The sequence below is a fragment of the Suncus etruscus genome, chromosome 5 (assembly GCF_024139225.1).
Source record: "Suncus etruscus isolate mSunEtr1 chromosome 5, mSunEtr1.pri.cur, whole genome shotgun sequence".
Classification (NCBI taxonomy): Eukaryota; Metazoa; Chordata; class Mammalia; order Eulipotyphla; family Soricidae; genus Suncus; species Suncus etruscus.
In genome coordinates, this window is record NC_064852.1 from 67,386,035 (window position 1) to 67,397,617 (window position 11,583).

General features: G+C 36.2%; 1 pseudogene; it reads left to right on the plus strand.

The window, feature by feature from the left end:
* Window positions 1–1,212: 1,212 nt before the first annotated feature.
* Window positions 1,213–5,466, plus strand: LOC126008601 (E3 SUMO-protein ligase ZNF451-like; annotated as a pseudogene).
* The last annotated feature ends 6,117 nt before the right edge of the window (window positions 5,467–11,583 follow it).

Here is an 11,583-nt window from a genome sequence, read left to right on the forward strand (position 1 = left end):
GATGAAGTCATGAAATTTTCCTATACATGGATGTACACGGAATCTATTATGCTGAGTGAAATAAGTCAGAGAGAGAGAGAGAAAAACGCAGAATGGTCTCACACATTTATGGGTTTTAAGAAAAATGAAAGACATTCTTGAAATAATAACTTTCAGACACAAAAGAGAAAAGAGCTGGAAGTTCCAGCTCACCTCAGGAAGCTCATCACAAAGAGTCAAGAGTTTAGTTGGATAAATAACTACATTTTGAACTGTCCTAATAATGAGAATGTATGAGGGAAATTGAGAACCTGTTTAGAGTACAGGCGGGGGTCGGGTGGGAAGGAGGGAGACTTGGGACATTGGTGATGGGAATGTTGCACTGGTGATGGGTGGTGTTAAAAAAAAAAAATTCCTCAACCATCCACGCAGTGGAAAAAGCAGTCCATAGCGGGCTTTTTGAGGAATCCAGTGGGGGATATTTCAGTTTACCCCACCAGGAAAATCTAAGAATATATCTGGTGGGCTGAATTCCCGTAAAAAATTATGGAGGCGTGGCACGCTGGGTCGTCTGAAGGCTATCCAAACTTTTGCCCTTGCTGAGATCATCATCACGCTGTAGGTCCTGCAGCTGCTGATCCTCTAGATTTCACTGTGGCAGTTGCTGCCACTTGGTATCATTCCTGACAACGCCTATGCTGGTGTCTCTGTTATTATCTTCACTGCCTTCAATATTGCCATTGCCATCAATGATGCTGCCTTTGCTGCTGCTATTGTCCCTGCCATTGCCTTTAAAGTCCTCAACATGGTTGCCACCTTTACTCTTCTCACTGTCATTGCTGATGCTGGGGAACATCTGTGGGGGACAGGGAAGAGTGTCAGGCTTTGGTAATATATGGGGCTCTTGAGTTGCATCTTGCAGTTCCCTCTGAACGGGCATTTGGCCATTCTCTGTGAGTAAATATGCAGTCATTGTCACCTTGCCATGAGGACCAGTTTAGTCATCCTGGTATGGATCTGTCAATCAGACTGACAATCGGTCTGGCCACACATGTAGGCACCTCAGGGCTGCAGATGGACCCACGGACATGGATGGGTGCTGAGGAGTGATGTGGGATGAGGCTTAAGAGTTTGGAATAATGAAAGTTGAGAGGGGCAGAGAGGGGGGGGCTGGGTATTATGGTCCCTGCCATGGGCTGGCCTAACTGGGCTGTGAGGTTCTGGATGGGCACGATGTGGGGATGGACTGGGGTGCAAAATGGCTACACAGGTCTAGTTTCTGTGAAGAGGGAAGGAGGAGGCCGGGGATTCAGAACACGTATCTCTGTGTGAGTTTGTGTCTATGCACAGTTTGAGTCTGACTATGTCTGTATCTACATATATGTTCCCATGTCTCTCTAATCACATGTGTCTGTGTGTGACTGTATATGTAGGTGTGACTGTATATGTAGGTGTGACTGTGTATCTTCACATGAAGTCTGTGTGCCTGTGGATTTTTCTCCTGTATGGTTGTATGTGTATATATATATATGTATATGTATATACACATATATATGTATATGTATATGTATATATATATATATATACATATATATCTTTTTCTCCCTGTTACCTGCTCAGCACACAGGAGCTGATCTCACTGGCATTGCTGGTGCCCAAGTCTCTGTTCCTAGTGAAACAGGGAAGGGAGGTGGGGTGTGCTTCTTGTGCCAGGAGCAGAGGTACCCAGGAAGGACAGGGTATGGCCATGAGCAGAGAGCTCACAAGCATGAAGTTGTGCATGGTAGCTCATGAGCCCCGGGGGGCTGTGGGGCTCTGAATGGGTTTCGTACTCTTAATTTCATGAAATGCAAAGGTGACAGCTGAAAAATGTAAGGATTTGTTCACTAGGAAAATCTTATTGGTAAACTGAGAATTAACAGATTTTGGATTTGGAAATAACCTGCCACTAGATTTCTATTTACTAATACAAGAAGCCAATCCATTTTAAGTCATCAGTACTTCATTGTTTAGGTTTTCTCTTGTCATATCTTTGTAGAATGACAAGCCTGTGTGTGTCAAGATAATCAAATCCCAAGATCTTCCATCTTCTAAAACTCTAAAACTGTAGCTCAACCATGAAGCTTTACATCAAAAACTGAAATCCAAATAAAATGTTGCTAAATAGAACTTGCTTCCATTGGGTTAGCTATGAGACATAGGTCCTCTGTGGATACCAGCTGGGAAATGACTTCAACACTTAAGTGAGCTCTTAGGAAATTTTACAGTGACTATCTTTATCAAAACACCATAATGGCTATGGTCTCATTACCGCTCAAAGCAACATGATAATGTTAAACCTAAAGACTATATTGAACATTAGAAGGATAAAGTTGCTTTTAACTCTGGCTCATTTAGCCCATCATGGTAAAGTGGAGAAACAACAGAAAGGAAAGAAGAATAGAGCATTCAGGTAAACAGTTGATTTTCAGCATGCTCATGGATTACAAGAATTGGAATTTATTTGAGGACATTCTGACACAGAAGCAGCAAGACTATGTGTGGACCAGTGGCTAAAAATGTCAGGTCTTGGGCCGGAGATATAGCATAGAGGTGTTTGCCCTGCAAGCAGCCGATGCAGGACCTAAGGTGGTTGGTTCGAATCCCGGTGCCCCATATGGTCCCCCATGCCTGGTGCCTGTCAGGAGCTATTTCTGAGCAAATAGCCAGGAGTGACCCCTGAGCATAGCCGGGCGTGGACCCCCCCCAAAAATGGCAGGTCTTAAAACAAGTACACTTAATTCTGGAGCAAAAGGTTCATTCTGAAGAGGTGGCCAAATGCAGGTGTCTGAAAAACCAGTTTCATGTTCCAAAATGCACTGTAACAAGGAATTTGATAATGACATCTTCTCCTAGGACATTTGAAAAGGTTTGATCACTCTCCATGTGACCCAGCGATTACACTTCATGGACCTTTATTCAGTTCCTTTGCTTGCATAGTATGTAATAAAAATTTTGTTAATCGGTAGTTCTATACAGATCACCTTTTTTGCTAAGGAAATTCAGATAATGGGCATAAAAACAACCTTCTTCCTCAGATTATTTAGTGTTTTGCATGTCCAACTTGCTTCCATTTTTTTTTCACAGCAAAGATGAGTGTTTGAAGCATATGTCTGGGAAGAATCATTTTCATCAGAGTTTTAAGCTAGGTGATAATGGAAATAGCACATCCAATATCATTTCCATCTTTTGCTAAGAAGCTTTTGATCTCTCATTGTAAATATATCTCATTTTAAGTTAAATGTTTGTCCTGCCACATTGTATGGCTCCCACATGGAGCTTACTGCCCATTTCAGGGTTTGTTGTTGAAATGCTGGTCCTGTAGCTATAGTTGAGAAGTGTATTTCCCAGGTTGTAGAGAAATTTATATTAAAGGTTATTGTCTAGATTGCAACCAAGTCTTTGTGGATCAGTACAAAAATCACAATCAGAACTCAGGAAATAATTCTGAGTCAATAACTCAGTGGAAGAATCTATTTTACTTTATTGCCACAGCCATGAATTGAGTAAATCTCCTGATTTGAAACTATTACTTAAAAAGTCAAAATTTTCATCACTTAAAAAAAAATCTATGCCTATACAAAAATATAGTGCACAAAATTGTTGCACGATTCCAAGAAAAAAAGATGAATTTAGAAGACTAGAGCCATATAGGTATGATTTGTGTTCAGAAAGAAGTCAGTTATTAAAGCTTGGTTTTGTGAATCTATCAATTCCCTAGTGAAGATGCAATAGAAAAGCAATTTTTTTTTCAGAAAACACTATGTGCTATACATGTGTGGTCTATGGAAAGGCATGTAAAGATTCAGGGGTCATCCACTTACATATGAGTAGGTTTCATGAAGGGGCACATTTAATAACTTTCTTTTTTGATGTCAAGCATACAAAAAAGAGTCAACAAGAAAGGAAACTATCATGGCTCATGTGACAGAATTACATAATGGACACATTTTTTGAGATGGATGAGGTAGAAAGTGAAATTCTGGCACCATCCTTTACAACACTGTTGAGGATAATAATAATATTCCTCTTCAGGAATGCTAATAATCCCCCTTCAGTTATTACTGTTACTCATCATTCCCCAGTGAACATCTCGTCAAGGGTAAATGGCAAAGCCAAATTTGTGAAGATTTGAGTCCCAGGAATGTGTGAAACAGAACTGCATGTCTTTAGCAAGTCACCAGTTTCATAGATATAACTGTACATTGCAAGAAGTCTTTTCATAAGATAGAAACACTGTATTGACATTGCCAAGATGAGCATGATAAAGATATAAAGATTAAGCACTTTTGTGGGTTTTGTGAACTTGCCTTTAATGTGGAAGAAGCCTTTTTGAGCCATTATAAGGAGTACCACAGCACAGATTATGTATTTGTGTCAGAAAAAAACCTGAAAATTCAATTAAAACTGAGAATGATTTTACAGTAGAAGAGACCAGTAACCTATTAACCTGTAGTTGCCATGAGAGTAACACCTCTAAAGTTAATAGAAAGATTACAGTAGATGTCTCCAGCTCATACTGGAAAAAGATAAACTGTGGTTTGTGTTCAGCAACAGCACAGATTGTCATCGACATAAGCACATATATACATCAGGTACAAGAAAAAGCTGAAGAAGAGGAGAAACAGAAATATATCATCAAGTGTGGCACCTGCACCAAAACATTTCATGATGCCGAAAGTGCTCAGCAGCACTTCTCTAACAAACATTGCTTCTTACAGAAACCCAAAGTGCTTCATTTTGGAGCTGGAATACCAAGTCTGTACAAGTTTGCTGCCAGTAGCTCACATACAGAGAGAAAAATGAAACAATCAGTCAGTTTTCCAAAACTTTCAGATATGGATAAAGGCACTCAGAATGACTGCAGCTCTCAAAATATAGATGAAGTTGAACTTCCAAATTTGGATTACCTGTAAACCGTGACCCATATAGTCTTTGTAGATTTTGATAACTGGTTGAACTTTTTGGTCATCTACCAGGACATCTCAACCAAGGAACATTTATTTGGGGCTTTCAAGGAGGAAACACCAATTGGAAGCCTTCACTTAAACTGTAAGATCTATAATTACCTGAATAGAATTGGCTGCTTCTTTCCTTCATCCTCGCTGGAGTAAAAGAAAAGATGCTGCTGATTTTGTCATATGCATGCATGCTGGCCATCTAGATGAAAAATTGCCAAAGCAAATTCCGTTCACCACCCTCTTGGGAGATCAAGGTTTCCTGGAGCTAGAGAATTAATTTAAGAAGACCCAGCAGCTAGCACATATCTTAAACCCTCACCACTTAAAGGGAGATATGATGCCTGCCTTGCTGACTAGCATATCTGAATCAACCAAAGAATGTGACAATGATGATAACCTGGATATCAAAAGTACCCCAGTAGACAGATTAATATCCACAGAAGATGTGGAATTAAAATAAGCTATTAGAAATCTTAAGGAAATGTAATTACAGATATTATCAACACAACATCAAGTGGTCTTGAAGAGACTCAGGCTAATTAATGTTTGAATTTGTTTGGTAAAGTAGCCCATAAATCTGCTAGTATAAATGTATATAATACTTGCTTTTTGACTTTCTCATAATAAAAAATATGATATGTGCTTTGTATTTTAAACTTATTTCAAAAAAAAAATAGTGCAGATGAACAGAATGCCACAAATATAAATAGAACATTCTAAGAGGTAGTTTCTAAGAGAAATGAATTAATACTTAATTTTTCTTTCTTATTTGAGGGGGTGTTTGGGTCACAACTTGTGACACTCAGGTAATACTCTTGGCCACTGCTGTGCTATTGCTCCGGCCCCTACTTAATTCTTTTACAGAAAGTAGAAACATATCTGATAATGTTTTCTAAATTGTATAAGTTCTTCTGTTCATACTTTACAGATGCTGTTTGTGTATTTTTTCAGAGAGAATATATGTAAATAACACCATATTAGCTCATCTCTTCTTAAATTCTATTTCTATGTGGCATATTTAATATACACCTTTGCTGTTTAGAAATAATGAATACGAATCATAAATTAGACTAAGAATTATATTAGCAGTGTTCTTTTGTGTATTGCTTTTTGAGTATCACATTGCCAAAATAAAAGGACACACAATTTTTACCTTAGACTTTCATGTGACTTTTATTATTTACTGTTTTAAGGGAACTATATAAAAACATATAGTATTAAAATTATTTTTAATGATGAGTCCTTTTTATATATTTGTATAAACTTATAGCCTCCAGAAATATTTTTAAATGTCCACTCAGGAATAATCTCAACACTTTGTTTTGTTGTTGGTTTTGTTTTTATCACTATTTTGGTGTGAAATAAGTTTTTTATTTTTATCACTAAAGGAAAGATAATTTTACCTGATAAATTATTGTTTACACAATCAAAAACCAGCTAACTTCTTGCCCAGAAGAAGAGAGAAATTATCTAAAAGTACTTACTCTTCTCTTTGACATTTTATAACTATATTACTATTAAAGTTATAAAAATAATACTTATGCTATGTTATAAATTCACCATGTCTTTTTAAAAATTTTTATTTTATTTTTATAATGTCTTTATTTAAACACCATCATTACAAACATGATTGTAGTTGGGTTTTAGTCATACAAAGAACACCCCCCTAAACTAGTACAACATTCCCACCACCAATGCACCTGATCTCCCTCCTCCCCCATGCCCTGCCTGTATTAGAGACAGGCATTTTACTTCTCTCCTTCATTACCATTGTAGTCAACATATCTTTTGTGACAAAAGATGATATACAATGAAATAAGATCATTACATTTATGTATATTCATAAAAATGAGAATTTTCATAACAATTATAATTTTAGTATTAATATATTGCCACATGATCATAGTTTTCTAATTATTACTTTAACTGCCCATACTCTGTTATTTGTCTTTGCTTTTGAATTTTATTTTTGGCAGTAGAGTTAAGAGTAGGGAATGATATACCTTTTTCCCCTAGATTCTAGGGTCTTGATGATCATGCCTTGAACAGCCTGTATTTATTTGTTTGTTTATATTAAGGACATATTTGGCAATGCTCAGAATTTGATCCTGACCTTACACTCAGAATTCACTTCTGGCCGTGGTTGGGGGGAGTCATATAGAGTATCAAAAATTGAATCTAAGTCTATGTGCTATGCTAGCAGAATAAGTATTCTACTTCTCCCACTGCACTATCTCTCCAACAACCCACTCTAATTTTTAGTAACTTATCATGACTTAAAATATTAATAATTATAGGTCTGGCATGCATTGTACCAGCATCATCACAGAGTGCCTGCTTTCTTCCAATAGCATACCAAGAATCCCTGTCATTTCCTTTCTTCCCTAGTTTCACCTCATCTATGTATAGATAAACTCAGTTCTGTAGGTCAATTATTTAATTTTGTTCTCTTTTGGCTATTTGTTAATCTCTTCCTATGTTTCTTTGTTCCCACTTATGAGTAATATTCTGTTTCTGACCTATTTTTATTATGAGGAAGGTATTATTTTTATATAGTATTATCAATGTTATAAATAAGATATATACAATATATTATATATTAAATATACACATACATGATTATATAATGTATAATTATATAAAATCATAATATATTATTATATTCTTTATTATAAGTCTACTACTACTACTTATGCTATAAGCCATGTCTGTAACTCACATATAATCTTTAAGTCTATGACACATTTAGTCCAGTTTCCCTTGAGTAATAGGGATAAATCATTTCACCCAGCAGAATGACTATTCCTCGCATGTTAATTTAATAATACAAGGATTACAAGTGAATAGATTTGTGGGTTTTGTTTTAATTGAATTGTTTACTTTTGGGTTAACATTGGTATGCAATAGAGTATAAACGTTTATTTTTTAATTTAAATGCCATCACTTCATGCTCACTATTAAAGCACAATTATCCCTTCATCGATACCCACTGATTCTTTCATCCCACTTCCTTCCTTTATAAACTCAATTCAGTATTAAGATTCTAAAGGTTTGTTTCTTAAAATATTTTCTCTTTTTCTAGGTTTCTAGTGATAACACAACGGATAGGACACTGGCTTGTACATGACCAACCCAGGTTTAATCCTTGACATACAATATGGTCACTTGATTTCACCAGGAGTGATTCCTGAGTGTAGATGTAGGAGTAACTCCTGAGCACCAAATGATGAGTCCTCCAAACTAAAATAAATAAATAAATAAATACTTTTCTTTCCTTGCTATATTTCACCATATACTACATATGAGTGAAATCATTGATATTTTCTGATTGATGTCCATTGAGTCAAAAGACATAATTTCTTGTTGACAGCTAGGTAGTACTCCATCAATCATAAATAATAGTTTCTTTTTATTTTAAGGCTGGGATGTGTCAGATCTCAGTTGTGGGCAATGCTAACTCTTGCTTCTAACTCAGGAATTATGCTAGGCACTGTGCTGGTTACTACATGTGGTGTTAGGGATAAAATCAGCATGAACTATGTGTAGAGAGCACTTTACTTTTTCTAGCTTCTAACTCATAATTATTTTATCCAAATATGATACATTTCTAATCATTAATTATTAAAAATAGTGCTGCAGTAAACAAAGTGTGCACATGGCTGACGAGGTCAGCACTCCCTGAGACCTGCTTAGAATGAGCCTTAAGTGCAGAGCAAGGAATAAGTCCTGTGGAGTGTCAGGTATGGGCTCAAAAAAACTTAACAAAATAAAATAAAGAAGATGTATACAGAATATTGTAAAATGACTATCATTTTAGTTAAAGTAATATAATAATTGATGTACAATACATGCAATTATATAAGTAAAGTATGAAATTACTAATATGTAAGATCATAAATAGTATTTATATAAATAATAAAATACAATAAAAGAATATAAATTCTTATAACACATTTGTTTCTATCATGCTATGTATCTTGATACTTGATAACCATCACAAACATAAATTTAAGATTATTTGGTCAAAGAGATCTTCCAGCACATAAGGAGATGCTTGCCTAAAATGCAGCCAACCTGGATTTAATCTCAGCATTTATATGGTTACTGGGGACCTGCCAGAGTGATCCTTGATCACAGAGACAGGAATAAGACCTGAGCATATACTGGTATAGGCCAAACTTATACCACAAAAGGAATTTGATGGGGCTGGAGTTATATCACAGCGATAAGGCATTTGCTTTGCATGCAGCCAACCTGGAACAGACCCCAGTTTTATCCCCCAGCATCCTATTGGTCCCCTGAGCCCACCAGGAGTGATTTCTGAACACAAAACTAAGAGTAACCCCTAAGTGCCTCTAGGTGTGGCCCAAAAACCAAACCAAAACAACAACAAAAAATTCGAGATGAACAAATTACTAGAAAAAGAATCAGTTTAAAAACTCAGTGAATATGGGGCCGGAGCAGGGGCATAATTGGGAAGGTGTATGCCTTGCCAGAGCTAACGTAGGACGAACCACAGTTTGATCCCCTGGCCTCCCATATGGTCCCCCAAGCCAGGAGCGATTTCTGAGTGCATAGCCAAGAGTAACCCCTGAGCATCACTGGATGTGGCCCCAAAACCAAATAACAACAACAAACAAACAAACAAACAAACAAAAAACTCAGTGAACACAAGTACTTGTTACCTCCATCAGTAATTGGAGTGAGAACTCCTGGAATCCAATGTCAGTCTTGGTAATATCATTTATGGCCACCATAAAAGGTGTTTATTTTTTAATCTCTCTCTTTTAGGAAGGAATTTAAATTGAGATTCCTATCATAGGTAACACAAACGTTCTGTAGTTATCATATTCCTATATTGAATGATATACTACACACTTTCGAGTTATTAGCTTATAAAACTGTGAGTTGAGTGATCCCAAATGTGGCTATTTAAATGAAAAATGAAGTCTTGAAAAGTTGGCAACAGTAAAAGTTTTAGAATATGCAAAAACAAATTAATTTAAAACCAAATTCAGTAAATTTGAGTTGTTTCTGATAAGGTATATCTGTGTTTCATCAATCAAGAAAAACAGGAGTAAGAGTAGAAAAAAATTGAAAACCCTATTAAAGGCACCAAAGCCCTAACAGACAGACCAGACTTGCACAGGAGACAGGTGATTTGGAAATCAGCCAGGCACAACCCTCTGCAATTCAACATTAGATCCTAGCTCAGTGGAGGTAGGGCACAGGCACCCCACCCCCGACACCTATTAAAGTTGCAATGCATGCAAACCAGTCCCCCTTCCTCCGACCATACTCCTCACAAGAATAGTCACCCTGGCACCAAATCTCCAAACAACCAATAGGCTTACATTGGAGACATCACCCCAACCCACCCAATGTAAAAAAACAATGGGGAAACTAAGGAAGATGCCAGTACCTGGGGATATGTAGAGAGATTCTAGGAAATTTCCAAGGTCTCCAAAGCTCACAAACTCTATAGATGAGGACATAAAATCAGTGTTTAATGTTTTAGCAATGGAATTCAATAAATTACTAACAAAGGAAGCTAAGAAATCCATAAATGAACAATTCAACTAACTCAAAGAATAACTCTATTACAAGATGAGAAAATCTATACAAATAGATTTGTAGCTAGCAAACCAAAATAGAAGAATTACACGCATAGAGTATTGCATTGATGAACTTGAAAACAAAATACAAGACAGCAACAACAAAGAATACAATATAAAAAGGAAGAGACAAAACACTGAAAGAAAATTTAAGGTAATTAATGAATAAAGACAAAAATATAATTTATGATTTATAGGAATACCAGAAGAGAAGGCAAAAAGAAAGCGGTAGAACGAGTGGTGATGGAAATAATAGCAGAAAAAAAATCCACTCTTTGGAAAGAGGCTGCTTTACAAATTCAAGAGGTGAAAGCATTCCAAATAAACTACCACTGCAATACTCACTATCAGTACGTTGTAATGCCTTAATTTTATTATGTATAAAATACTCTTCAACTTCTTTGTTCATAGAGATACAGATTGGTCACCCTAATTTTAGCATTTCAGTGCTCTATTATATTAGACTCCAAATACAGTGCTCATTATGACAATTATTTGACAAAATACTCCAATTTATCCATTCCTTCTGATTACATCTGCTATATACATATTATCTAATACTTATGTACACAGAGACCACGGAAATAGGGAACTGCATACCATAGATTTTTGTTACATGCCCCGTTAATTGAATAAGATTTTGCAAATTGTTATTATCTCTTTTTTTCTTTCAATTCAAGCTTTGTGACTATTATATCATAATGATTATGCTGGCAGTTTTCTGAAAGGGTAAGGGACCTGGATTCACAGGCACAGTAGATGATATTACATTGGGAAGACTCCTCTTATAGTGCTCACTAATATATTGCTTAATAATATAGATATGAAAACTATATTTATCCTAAAATCCTTCATGCATAATCCAACCCCAATAGTTCTATTTAGTAAAGTTTATCACCATATTTGATAAAGTGCCTAGAAGTTGGAAAACATTATCCTGCGATGTGCCAGCCCCATTTTTTAAAAGTGCTCTGATTCATCTCATCCCA